The sequence below is a fragment of the Ursus americanus genome, chromosome 12 (assembly GCF_024610735.1).
Source record: "Ursus americanus isolate L20-20 chromosome 12, mUrsAme1.1.p, whole genome shotgun sequence".
In the NCBI taxonomy this organism is placed as follows: Eukaryota; Metazoa; Chordata; class Mammalia; order Carnivora; family Ursidae; genus Ursus; species Ursus americanus.
This window is the reverse complement of record NC_142138.1, coordinates 30,531,142-30,545,806: the sequence shown is the minus strand read 5'-3', so window position 1 is coordinate 30,545,806 and position 14,665 is coordinate 30,531,142. Positions and strand designations below refer to the sequence as shown.

Here is a 14,665-nt window from a genome sequence, read left to right as displayed (position 1 = left end):
AATGATCTCCAAAGAATATGAAATTGCTTGTCATCTTTGTCAAAATTACATATGAATGGGATATTTGCTGTGTTGTAATTAAAAACTCAATTAAAAGAAATTCTGGAATCATTATCAACTTTTTCAGGCCTGAGTTGTTCCACCAAAAAGCAAGCTGTTTATAGCTTCGGCTTTTACCAGCATTCAGAAGATGGCTGAATTCCAAAACAGGCCCAAGGAAAGGATGAGATCTGGACCAAGGTGGAAGCATCTGAAAGGGGGACGACAGCAAGGTGCAGACAATGACATTGCCCGTTAAGTGGCAAGCGCTCTAATTCCAGCACTAATGTGTGTAACTGGAATTCTATAATTAGACAGTATCATTTCATTAACACCGAGGACCACTGTCCCTAATGAGTCTCTTCAAAATGAACAAACGGGAGGTAGGTTATCGTTATGGCTCTCATTTATACGGGGCTTATCTACTAGACGCATATTAGCGGACCAAATTAATTGCATTACAGTGGGTGCCACTGAATGTAAGCACATTTGGTTCTGAGGGAAACGATTACTCTAAGTAGCCGATCATTAATCGACTACAGACAGTAGGCATCAGTGATGAGAGAGAAGCAAGTGTGTGTGGGTATCTGGAAAGAAAACTCATCATTGTATAGCCATCTAGCTGAGGCTGGATGAGAAAGCAGTCCCAGGCTCTGCCTGAGCAAGTTAAGCCAGGAAGTTTCTTAAATCAGGGCATGAATTACTAATAGTAATAATTCAACAGCAGCCTCCATTTATTGAGAACTTACTATGTACTAGCAAGAAAGCTAAGCCCTTTAAATTCATGATCCCACTCAATCCTTACAACCACCCTCTGAGATATGCCTCATGGTTTGTAAGAGGTAAACAGGAAACAAATCAATTTGAGTCTAAAACCAGTACCCCCTAATCATAAAGTTGTGCATTCTAGATCCAGACTCAATAGAGACCTGAGACCCCGGGGTATTTTACTATCAGCCTGGGCAGAGCTAGTTCCTGGGCAGAGCCAGTCATCTAGGTGTGATGCTGACCCAAGAAACTCCTCTGGGCATTTTTCCCCCTTCTATTCATTTGGAGATTGTTTAGACATAATGAAAATCACTATTATTTTTTTTAAGTAGGAAATGGCTTCATCTTGGCTTCTGTGATTGTAACACTAACCAGAGAATAGCAGTGAAGCCTGATTTTTAAAAAGCAGCGTTGATTCAAATTTTTCTAACTTCCTATTAAGACAGAAGGGGTAAATAGTACTCCTAATCTGTAGCTTAAATCTTCTAATATCTTCCCTTTTGTACAGAGCTGCCCATGGCGTTCCCCTGTCAGGTATGACAATGGGGATGACTCAGAAAATCTTCACTGTCTTAATTGTGATTCCAACTATGTGATTTCCATAGCAGGTGCTTCACTTTTTGAAAAAGTGAAATGAAGACTTAAGTGCGACCAGAGCAGAGTAATATGCATATGGACGGAAATATGGGAAGAAAGTTGAATAGAGGACTGAGGACTAATAAGGCAAGGCACCTGAAAGCCAGAGTACCCATCTAAAGGGGAAGTGCTCCTGGGACGGTTGGCCCGCTAGCTGGATATCAGTATTTATATTTTGGGATGCAATAGTTTAGAATTTACTTGAATGAGGACAACCAATGGGTATTCTAGAGGAATACCCCGTGTGTTGGGGAATCCAGCACTGCTGGAGAAAAGCCCATGCATGGATGTGGGAGAGGAGCAGCATGAGAACCAAGGGCACAGAGGGGATGTTTTAATGGCTGGTGGGAGAGCAACCCTGAAAAGGATTATGAGGGACTTCTGAAGAGGATTTCATCTGCTAAGTCATTTTATGTGGTCCTTTGGGGAAATGAGTAAATAGTATGACCTTTGTCCTAAGCCATGAAGCGTGACTTACCTCTCCTTCTCCCCCCAGTCACTCTCTCTCCTCCTCCCAGCTGTCCTTCTGGTCTCAGAGGCTTAAGAGTTTATGTCCTTCCTGTTAAGGTCAACCTCTTCTATGGATCTCCCTTTCCACTACCGCCACCTCTCCCACTTCTTTTGGAAACATGCTAATTTTTTTGTTTTATTATAGAGTCTTACCTTTTCCCACTGTTGGTTCATTCTCTTCAGCCTCCAACCTCCAACTCCAACTTCAACTACTCTACTCTTACAATATCCCGCTCCTGATTCTGCATTTCCTCTAGCTGCCATCTTATCCTTCTACTTCCTCCCATCCAAAATTCTCTGCAAAGAAAGACTGTGCTCACTCGCCGCACATTCACTCCTCAGTTGACTGCAGGGAGGTCTGTGCTGCCACCTTGTAGTGAGATTGCTCTGATAAAGTCTCCTAAAGTCACGGCTTTCTACATTTATAGGATGTAAGTCCTTATACGGGATTTCATTGCTTTAGTTTCACTTCGGATCTTAGCACTTTTCTGAACCTCTATTCCTCTGACCTCTGCGATATGACACTCTACTGGGTCCCTTCATACCCCATTTCACTGTCTCCTGCCGTTGTCTTTCTTGGCTTTCTCATTGGCCCAACTTCTAAAAGCTGGCATTTTTAGGTTTCCGTCCTTACCTCTTTTCTCTGAGGGTTTTAACCACTACTTTTATGCTTATGACTTACAAATCTGAATTTCCTACCCAGATATATTGTTCACAATTCAGGGCCATCTATCCAATTGCCTCCCGGACGCCTTCATTCAAATGTCTTATAGAAATCTTGAGATAAACATGGCCTAAAATATCTTATCCCCTTTACCTGATTCTCCTTCAGTATTCTGTATATAAATTGTATACAAATCACATAATCAGGCAAACTATAAGCTTGAGGGTCATCCTCAACGCTTACAAAATTTATCACCATACATTGCCATCCTTTTCTCTTTTTCAGATTTGCCCTCTCTGTTCTATCCAATTCTCCCTGCTCGAGTTCCTGCTCTTACCACCTGCCACCTGGCCTACAGCAATATCCTCCTCAGGCTCTCGAAGGCACCTCCCAGATTCCCCCAGAGTGCCTATGTTACGCCTTGGCCTCACTGGGTTTCCGTCACCAACAGTATAAAACCTGAACCCTTCACATAATATGCAGGCCTTCTATAATCTGCTCTCTTGAGACTCATCTTTTGCTGTTCTCTGCTTGATATTTTAAGCTCTAGTCATACTGATCCTTTTACTAACTCAGAATATACTGGGCTATTTTTCACCTCAAAGCTACACTCATGCTGTGTCCTCTTCCTGGGAGTCCCTTCGTCCCCTCTCCCTAACTTTCTGTGACATCCCTGAGTCTCAAAACTTAGTCAGGGATCTCATTCTATCCTCCTAAGTACCCAGCATATCTCTATCACTGCACTTACCACTGCATTTATAATGACATTCTCTGTTTCCCCAATAGAATTACAAATCCTTGAAAGTAAAGATGAGTATTATTATTTCTCTGAGTCCTCCAGTGCCTAAAGCAGGTCCTGATACATGGCAGGCATGGTTCTGATTTTTACTGACTACAATAATAACAGAAACAAGTATGTGATAGGATTTCAGATTTTTTATACTGCCTTCCCACACATCTCCTTTAATTTTCATGGCAATCCTTCCTGGCTATTCAAAATGTATATTTTATTTTAGTTTATACCATATGGAAATAATTGGCAGCTTTAGCTGAGACTACCTGAGAAACCCAACACAGAAAGACATTGTGAGAAAAACAGCTCACCTTTATTTTAATACGAATTTATAGTACTCTCCTGAATTAAGTTCATGAATCCAGAAATACCCTAAGCCACCACCACCACCACCAACAACAACAACAACAAAAACCAGAAACAAAACTAAAAACACAAGGTGTTTTTTTAGAATTCCCCATTCACCATGTAAGTCATAGTTTACTCCAGTGTTTCTGAGCTCTAAAACCAATGATTCATAGTTATTTTGCTATACTGTTGTTGTTAATGGAACATTTTACCTTTCTATTTTTCCAGCGTTTTGAGTAGAAGCCTTAATCTTTTCTTGGTCCCAAAATTTCCAGTTCATCTGGAGTTCCCAGTTCTCATTTTGTATTTTTACCTGATTTTTTCCTTAACTTTTAGATAACAGACTAATTCACGAGTTGGATTTTTGTATGTAAAAGCATTCAAGTGAAAGGCTGTTTGATTAAGACTTCTATTGCCCAGTAGAATAGTAGAATAAAATAGTTATTAAATGCTATTTTTGCTCATGAAGCAAATATGGTTAAGTTATAAAATCTGTAACCCATCACCAACACCATTTAATGTTTTTTCTTTCAGACAAATAGTTTTACCTCTTGACCTAGAGAAAAAGGAACCTTATAGCAAAAAACAAGCTTATGCATTAAATGCTGTTCAGAATTTTAATAATGGTTTGTCCAATATTTGAATTCACTTCCCTAAAGATAAGAGAAAGCAAATTACATTATTTAGTTACTTCTTCACTACTAAAGGGAAAAATATCATCTGCATAGTTATTAACACATTCCTGCTCTGTTTCCATTTCTAAGTGATTGCTCTACAGAAAACAGTTGTTTTTTGATAGATAGTAAACACAAAACTCAGGATTCTTGTTCTAACATCTTTATTGGCTGCTACATGATCTTGAAGGAACAAATTCCTTTGCTTCATTTTACAAATCCATGAAAATTAGAACTTGCCCATTACCAAAAAGACAACAGTTTGGGCCTAAAAGAAATCAGACTGTTGTCTGGTGATTATTGTCCTATAAACGAAAACTATTAATTTCATCAGGGATACTAGAATTTCTCGGCTTTGTTTGCACATAAGCATGAAGAGCAGACTTCCAAATGCCAGACAAAAGACTGTCGCAAAGGCTAGTAGATTTTCTTAAATTTATAAAAATAAATAGTAAAGATTTACATAGCACTAATTTTGTGTCAGACACTCTTCTAAGCACTTTACTGGTGGCAAGAATTTTGTCCTAATCATTCTAGGAGCCTAAGATCAGAAGCCGTAGGATATGCTCTCATTTCTACCCCTCCCTTGCTCTGTTGCCTTGAATACGACTATTCTGTATTCCATGCAGGTGATTTCATATTGAAGACTCTCTTACTTCGTGTTGAGAAATTGTTAGGGAAGTCACAGAAGCTTAGCAAGGTAGAGTGAACAAGGATCTGTGAAATCATTCAGTTTAACCAGGACCTAGAGAAGCTTTCTGACACGCCAGGTGTTGCACACCCACTCGGCAGCAGATTAGAAACGAGAACATAGTATCCTGACCTCTGTATATCCTACTATTCCATATTCCTTTTCTCCTGTGAAAGTAAGATACCCATTTGCTTCAAACAAATCTCCTGATCACCTGCAACATGCCAGGCACCGTTTTAGACACTGGAGGTATAGAGGAAGAGAAAATACCTCATTGAGTCATGCTATTCAATTCACTAAATAAACAAGGATTTCCTGAGCCCCAGTTATGCACCAAGCTCCAAAGAAGGTCTGCAGAGGTGGGGATGGGTGGAGTGGGGGAGGGAAGAGTACAAGACATGGTCCCTGATCTCCAAGGAGTTACACAAAAGACAAGCAGAAAACATGAAAACCCATAGGAAAATTAAAAAACCCCAAACACCAGCATATAATTAAGCTATAGGACAAATGAATACCAAAGGATTTCAGAGAAGGGGAGATCCAGAAGGTGGGAGGGATCTGAGTATGTACATCACGGAGAAAGCAGAGGTAAAGGTGATGCTTGCCTACCACGGAGTACGCAGCAACCAGATTTAGAGACATGCATAGACTCTAAAGGACAGTGAATAAAGTAAGGAACAGATGAAATGTAATATATATCATCTGTGTAAATCCAAATACATGCACATACAACAATATTAATTATTTGGCAAAAATGTATGCCATCAAAAAATGCACGGAAAACAGAATGCCTGCCTAGGCAAAGGGGGAAGGGAAGAGGAATAAATAGAATACATTAATTAATTGATTGATTTATAAATAAGATCAGGGCCCCCACAGACCAATGATAAAAATGTGTCATGACCTGATTATGTCAACTCTCTGTTGTCAAGTCCAAGGAGAAAATACGACATGGTGTGCAGTAGGCGCCATGGACCTTTGCAGGACATATAGACCATCTTCACACTGAGACAGGAATGAAAAGGTGATCTGGGTGAAGGGACAGTATGAGACGGGAGAGACCATTATGGCGGGAGAGGAAGGTGCATGTGGAGAAAGTGGAGGAACTATGGGTGAATATATATGGCTTGGGTGTCTTACAGGAGCCCTCTGAAATCAGGCAGATTAGATTGTTGGTGCTCTGGTGGGAAATCACTTGAGCCTCAGAGCCGATGGGGTAGAAACCATGCACTGAGGGCGTTGCCTGAGCAGGTGAGCGATACAGAGAGAGAAGAGACTGAGGAAGGAGAGCCCGGCAGTGTCCAGCCTCTGTCCGCGGGATGGAGGACACAGGTGGCGAAACATCTGGGAATTCAAGGTGTGTATGGACGAGGGCCTGAGTGAGTGGTGTTTGTGGGAAAGAAAGGGGCATGAAGAAGGGACGCCCACACTGTGAGCAGATCGCAAAATGTCACAGGGATGTATCTGTCTGTTTCTTTGTGTAGGACATTTTTGAAAGTTCGCTTCAGCGTAGCTGTGGTTCCTGGAAACAGTTAAGTGGGTCACTTGCTGAGCTTTCCTTAGTGGTAGATTAATTAGCCAGCTGTAACTCCCGGATCTCTATTTTTAAATAACGACTTGCATAAATCTCCAAAGACAAGAACTCGCCACTAGTATACAGCATATTCCGGCAGCTGCAAGTTATTATGCCCAGTGGAAATTAAATATCTTTTAGGGAAATCATGCAAGATCTCGTGACAAATATGAAATTAACCCCTGCCACCTCTCTGCCCAACTCATTTCTTCGCTCGCCTGCCATCCTAATAAGCAGAGTCTCTGGGGTCCTGAAATGACAGCAGAGTTGGCAATATTTTAAAAAGGCATTATTCATCTATGAGCATTAGCGAAACATAGAGCCTTTGTCCCTGATTGAGCTAGAAGCTCTGGAAATCAAATATCAGTAAACACACACGACAGGCCCCTCCTAAGAAACTATTAACCCGTGGTCAGGCCGAGATGCTTATAGCTCCAGGGATGTAAACAAACAAGCAAACACACCATTTTATTTATCATTTTAGGTGTTTTGTTTCTTTCGCTTAACATCCTCAAATCCCCACTTCTCCTTCCCTCTGTCCGAGTGCAATATCATTCTGGTTCTTTATTACTTCTTTCTTTACTTAAAAGCTCCAGATTTCAGGTCACATGTGACTTTTTACTTTCCCTGATCATTGCCCTTTTTTTTTTACATTAGGCTTGGGTTCTTGTAGTTTGTAGGAGATATGACACCATGTCCTCAGTCAGAGCGAAAACAGGAGAACGAGCAGGAATAGTAAGAGCTGGTTACGAGTGACCCTGAGAAAGCTGCCACACCGTCAGGAAGGGTCCTGAGGTCTGGCGCACCTTCGGGTAGTCAAAGGCCATTTGTAAATGCGTGTTTCATAAAAGGACAGTCAACACACTGCCATAATCGCCAAGGGAAGGACTTGATTTGTTTGGCCATTTTCAATAAAGGGCAGAAGCCACACACGGTTTTGGCAGGAAACCTACTCCCTGGTGGTTGAAAATGGAAACCTCAACTTTCCCAGGTCATTGTAAAGACACCCTAACAAATCCCTGATTTCCCACGTGAGCAGAATCTAAGATCTAGGAGAGAAAAAGAAGGAATGCCTCTAGAGAGACAGTATAATCTTGGGTCCTATGCAAAGCAGTGGAAATCAGTAGGGACCTGAAAAGAGAAAGGGAGGTGATGGCTAGGACGGCAGTCCTACATGGAGAAGCCCAGTGCTCAGGCCCATCTCCGTGCAGGTCTGTTGCTCCTCCTTCAGTTCCCATCTGGATCCCCAGGCCTTCCCTTAACTTTCCACAGGCTCCAGGACATCTCCAGCTCTCGCAGGAAAGGCTGCAAACCCTCAGGCTGCCAGGCAGCACTGTTTTCTTCTTTCATCTGAGTCCAGAAATGGCTGCAGCCTGGGCCTTGACCTTGACCCTGTGACCTCCTTTGTCAAGAAGTTAACACGGTTTTTGCCTCTAGCTAATGGTTTCCAACATCACAAAATGGGAGTCTATCTTATCAATTACGTGAACTTCAGTCTTTGGCATAAAGGTCATTATTGTGTTATGCATCTGGAATCACATTGTAATGAGGCACATCACATTCTCTTACAGTCAATGAGGGGGAAAAGAAGCACACAAAATGGAAATTACGCCTAAAATGACCTTGCTGGATTTCTACATCTGGCTAGCAGAGCCTGTTTCTATACATCAAGAAACTGACGTGGCAGCTCTGTCATACCGTCGGGCAGCCCAGTCCCATGTTAGCAAACATGCTATTATGGAACATATGGCATAAGCCTATTAGTAGTGTGCACAGTTGATGCATTCCCAGCGTAGTGTACCCATGATGTTTACTGATTCACTGCCACCCTGCCCCGGGCTGCTTCCAAACACGTCAGAGAAATAAAATGGCATCCATATTTGCATTCACAAGTTATTCCATATTTACACATGCTAATAAAAACAAAAGCTTGCTTTTTAAGGAAGGGGCAAGATCCGTAATCAATTTCCTGAGAGGCCCAAGCGTTTGACATGTACTGCATGCATTGCATTCGCCAGAGTAGCAGCTTAGAAAACAGAGGTAGGCTGGCTCTGCGATTTCTCACCCCTTGCTGGGCCAGCCGTAGCTGAGAGCAGAAAGGTACCCGGCAGAGCCAGGGGTACCTGCAGATCACTCGCTTCCTCTGCCTAAACAGCTTGCCTTAGATTGTTGTTCCGTGACTGAACAAATATTTGATGAACCAGCGACTGAATTAGCCCTGTGGACAGCCATGACCTGATGGGTCCCTGAAACTCCTCTGCCCCTTTCATTAATAACCAGCTCCCTCTCCAAGTTCCTCAGCCTTGCTGTCTTCACTGGAATATAGCATTTGGGGTCATTCACCAGGACATGAAGTTTTGGTTCTGAAAACCACTGCTCTGTGGTTTTCATGAGTAAATCACTTAACCTCTCTGAGCCTCAATTCCCTTATCTATAAAATGGTGAATTATCCTATTTGTCTTACAAGGATTCTTTAAGTTACAAGAGACGAACAGATTCAAAGTATTTTAAGAGAACACAAGAATAAGCTTATTAGCTCATTCGGCCGGGAGAGATATTGGGCTATTGACCAACTCAAAGGATGGGGACGTGGGCCTCAAATGCTACAATCAAGACTCAAAACCACCAGAACTCCCTTATTCCTCCATCTCGCAGCTCAGCCTTGCTCTGCTCTGGCTTCATTCTCTCTTATTGCAGCCGTATCTTCCTCACTTGAATGAACTCAGCCACTTTTAACCCTAATTTCACATTCTTCTACAATCATAAACCCAGAGGCAAAGCTGTTTTTTCTTCAAGTTCAAATCCAATCCTTCTTTAGTATGCCAGGGGAGGCCTCCGATTGGCCATGCTGGCTCACATGCCTACCTCAGGACGAGAAGTCTGTGACTGACCGGGCATGGGGTTGTGTACCTAGGGTAAAAGGTAGCGGCTAGAGGGAATTACCGAAGGGGGTTCAAACCTCGCTGAGCAAATGAGGCAAAAATAAAAGCTACCACTCTGCAAGCTAACTCACCACGTTGTTGTGAGGATCTAGGCAAAGAGCAACTGCTGTGAAACCACGGGTTACTATCGTAAGTCAATGGCTTCGTAAGCTGCCAAATGTCATAGGAGTGCAAGCATAATCACCACCACCTCTATTTATTATTTCTCTATCCACGGCTGGAACCCACTCCGGTCAGTATTAGTGACGACTACAATGATACTAGCTGACATTTCAGAAGCAATTGCCGCATGTATGGAACTGCTTTTCTGAGCACCTTATCTGTATGAAGGATGAAACCGGTACTATTATGGTTCCCAGTTTTTACATAAACAAACTAATGCAAAGGGAGGTAACACAACTTCCTCAAGTCACTTAGCTAGAAGTGGAGTGAGCGTTTGGACCCAGGGAGTCCGGGCCAGAGTTCACACTCCCAATCACCAGGCCTCAATAACTCCTGCGCTAGAAGGATGAGGTGTAGGTTGAAAGGCAACTAATATTTTGCATTATACTGTGTATTTTGGTGATTGGATCTATTTCACTCACAGTTGCATAAGTATGCCACTCTCAAGGTCTACCTGACTGGTATGAGCAAAGTAGAGATAATTAGAACTGGGCTAGACTTTTATTTGAGTGCCTGAATATCATTTAAATAATAGTGCTTTTGAAAATGAATATGCACATCCATTTTCCTAAAATTCAGAAAAGATGCATAATATTCAGGTGCCTAATAACTTGGCTGCTAGTTAATCATGCTTGACACTTATATAGCACTTCACCTTTTAAAATCACTTTAGAATATGTTAGTTCATTAATCCCTACAAGATCCATGTGAGACAGGGAAGGTCTCTGCACCTGCCCCTGATCTCCCTTCCTTCCAGTATCTGAATACTTGGCGGCCCAGGGAGGAAAGAAAAGAATTGGATAAACCAAGCAAGGAAACACATGCAGCCAAGAATGATGGAAACTAGCAGGCAGTGAATGTGAAAGGAATATCCTCTGACTCTGGAGAGGTCTGCCCTTGACACATAAACTGACAACATACAAGAATCCATATAATAATAATTACTCATTTCCGATTGGTTAAACTGTAAGAAAATAGCAATCAACCTGCCATCTTCAACTTCAAATCCCTGTACACCCATCACTTGACCTCATCTGTGGTCATCTCCTTCGTTTAAGACATGCTTCTAACAGTAAATTTTCACGATCTTTTTATACTTATATTTCAAGTTCTGTTGCCCATTCTGATTTCTGCTTTTCTCAAAAAGGATCTGCCTAAAGGTAACATCTAGTATGACTTGGGCCATATTCAGCCTAGATTCCTTCATGTTCTCTTGTCACTTGGCTAACAGGTGGATCTAGGTTTGGATGTGATGCTGAGCTAATTCCACAAGTTGTCTGAACATTTCACTCATATCCTGGGATTACACCTGCTTCTTCTCAGTCACGGATGCTGATCAGCACTGAAAGTTCGTAAAAGCAGAGAGAGAAAGGCACCTGAACGAGGTAATAGGGCTAAAAACACCACCCTAGGATGCTTTGGAGCCACCAAAAAGCACTTTCAAAATTAGCGAGAAGTCATCCCAATTAATACAATGTCATAAAGATCAGACCCACGCAATCCAGTATATATTTCTAGTTAGTAGAGAATCATCTTATTTTTGGCGTCAGCTCAGCCTCCTTCTTCAAGGTACTGAGGATTAAAGGGAAGGCAATATAGGATTATAATTTGAGCTCACATTCTAGGATCAGGAATACCTGGGTTCAAATTGATTGAACTAATTACTAATCATGTGACCTCAGTTTCCACAGCATAATACCAGAATCTACTTTATAGAATTGTTATAGGATTAAGTACAATAATCATTCACAGACTTAGCACAGTCCTAGGGATATAGCAAATATTCAGAAATAAATATTATTAACTGTCTCCAGGTCTCTTTGATATTCTCACACTCAGTTTTGGGGCTTCCTTAAAATGGTAAACCCAAGAATTCTAGGTGTTGATTGACTGAGAAAGAGGAATATGGTGTGGTCTGTGTTAAAACATAATGTTTTTTATCCACCCAGGCTAGAAACAGAAACATTCCAAATCACCCAAAAGGTCAGATGTTTTCTAACAGTTAGCAGACTAATATGCAATGTTGACCCTGGGCAAAGTCAGGGAATAGACAGATGATCTGTCTATGATGAACCTGTGTTTTTTATGCGTGTACCCTCTTCCCTCTTCTTGAGATATTACCCTCACCTTATTTTATTTGGGGGGTAATTGAGGCACTCCCGCATGCTTTGGAAGTCCCAACAAATAAAGACCACTTTATCTACTCGCGAGTGCTTGTCTGGCAGCTCAAGACTCCCAAGGTTACTGATAGTAGCTTTTGTCCATTTCCTATAACCACATCATTAACCTGGAAGAATTTTCAGCTCCTTTCCCTGCCTTCCAACAGCTACAAAGATAATCCATGATAAAGGGACTTGGCAGTGTCTCTGATTACCCATTAGCATGGGACATGGCAAGGATGTGGGGGGGGGGGTTGGGTGTGTGTTATCAAGTTCATGGGTTAATTTGCATTGGTACAGGGAAATCTGAGCAGACCTTTTTAGAATCAATCCACTGGGGGAAAATATAGAAGGAAGCATTCAAACCACGGTGCTCAAGCAGAATGAACACTTATTTCACAGACACAATTACAACTGCCAGGGGAGAAAATTTTTCCAAAACTATTTAATCTCCGAAATGGGCAATAAGCTTGTCAGCCTCTTGGGCATTTCAACCTTGGTGCAATGGCTCATAGCAAATCTTTCCATGACCAAACCCCATCAGATTCATCAAGTGTCTCCATTCTCTCACAATAAAAGTCATTTAGGGTTCCGAGGATGAGGCAAGCTTTGTGTGTGCAATATACGCTCCTCTCTGTCACCAATGCAAAACCTAGGGATGTGCTGGAGAAAGGAGCCTTGAAAAATAAGGATATTCGTCTTGCAAGTGTTTGAGATGCTATTTCTAAGCTAATCTCCCCTACAAATCAAGGAGTCCAGTTCAATTCAAGTCCAATTCAAGCTTGTCTTCCAGAATGTCTAGTAAATCCTCAAAAACATGAACTATGTACTTGCTTTGTGTCTCACTTTCTACCCATCCTCCTCTCAGCCCCATGAGTTCATCATAGCTATGGAAGGTATTAAGATTCAGACTAGAATTAGCAGCCAGAGAATTTACTAGAACTAGCCATTTTCCCCCCATCATGTCTATTAATGACTGCAACATCATAAACAATAAAGTTTAATTAGGAACTAAAGTGTCTATAGCAATTAAATATGAAGGAAGTATTCAAAAACACAGCAGGAAGGATCATATTTTTAAAGCATTTAAATTGCAAATGATGTTATTGACAGAACTTTTAAAAGAAATTTTGTGTTTGGGGGAAAAATGTCTAAAGTGAAGTGTTGACTCCATGACATTCACAGACAAATAAATATTTAGGATGGATCAATTTGTAACTACGAGCAGATGCTTCAGGAAATATAGAGAGCTAATGGGAGCTGTCCTTAATTTCTACCTCACTAAGACAATGAGGAAAAAAACCCCAACAACTTAAAGGATTTCAGAGTAATGACATGACTCATTAGTGTTAAGGCCACTTCAAATTAAAGGATTTATCTTCAGCTTCTGAGAGAAGGAAATTGTTAATGAGCTTCATGCATGAATATTTAGAAAGGGCCATCGCTGGCTCTTTAGGCATGAAACTACCTGAAGTTGTATCCACAAGTATTTAGGTTTCTAAGACCAGATCCTAAATAATTTCGCCTCACTGCGTGATAAACAGTGCTGGGAATGGAAACTGTGTGCCCAAAAGTGGGGAATGTTGCACACCACAGGAACAGGGTAAATGCTAGAGAAAAGGGAAGGCCTACCATTATGGAAAGACATGCAAAGGAAGGGCTAAGATGAGCCTTCACTGCTCTAAGTTTATGCTCTTCCAAATACAGTGGTGGCGACTTCAGAACACAATGTAAAGATGAAGAAAGTTTAGGCCTCTCTTTCTGAATACTCCGAGGCACTGCAGAGCTACTGAATCTGTCATTATTTTTGGCATTCACTTTTGAGCTGGGAACTTGACAGTCTTCTTCCATATTTAACTCCATCACACATGAGGCCCATTCCAGAGAGGTGTCCATTTGAAGCCTCTGGTAATAAAAGTTTGGTCTTTGAAAGAACTGTGCTTAATAAGTTGTTATGTTTCTTGCAAACAAGTTATATAAATAGTAGTCTCATGGAAAATGAAATATTCAGGTGTAAAGTCAAAGGAGAAGTCCAGAGTATGAAGACTAAATGGGATTGGGACTTCGTAGATAGTGGCACCGTCTCCTATAACCAGTTATGAAAAAGACTTCAGATTAAGGGTCTCTCGACAGAGTTGGAAAACTGCCAAAATAACTGGGCATTTGTTCACTGGCTCCTGGGATGACCTATATCTGTAATTCATGTCTAAATTTGGGAAGAAAGCAGAGGCCGATATTTTTGAAATGCCTTTCTAATGGCTGGGAATCATGACAATTTTATTTTCTAGTACAATTATGTTTTTTTTTTTCCTACTCTGCGTTTCAATTGCAAAGGAACAGAAGCATGGCATTCCCAGTTGAAGTTTTTAAGTTGACAGTCTGATCTATTTTTATTTACTTTTAAATTTAAATTCAAAGCCAGTGTTCATAGGTGCCTTCACAACAAGCTGCAGGCCTATGGGAAATACTCACTGGCTCCTCTGCTTATCTAAAGTTTGGCCTCTTCATTATGATCAATTAATATTTCAGGAGGTTCATTTTTTTCTGAGATTGGAATAGATGTCACTTTTCAGAAAGCCACTTTCATTGCTTTTCATTTTCTTTTCAGTGTCTTGTTTATGACTCAAAAATGCACTGATGATTTCATAATGAGAGCATATTATGTAGAAATGGAAATATAGGGGCGCCTGGGTGGCACAGCGGTTA

The 14,665-nt window shown here is 41.3% G+C and overlaps 1 protein-coding gene across 10 annotated transcripts in view; it reads right to left on the bottom strand.

Moving 5' to 3' along the window:
- The window catches only part of ST6GALNAC3 (ST6 N-acetylgalactosaminide alpha-2,6-sialyltransferase 3), a 514,884-nt gene that overhangs the window by 100,232 nt on the left and 399,987 nt on the right, over window positions 1-14,665 (bottom strand). The window lies entirely within an intron of this gene.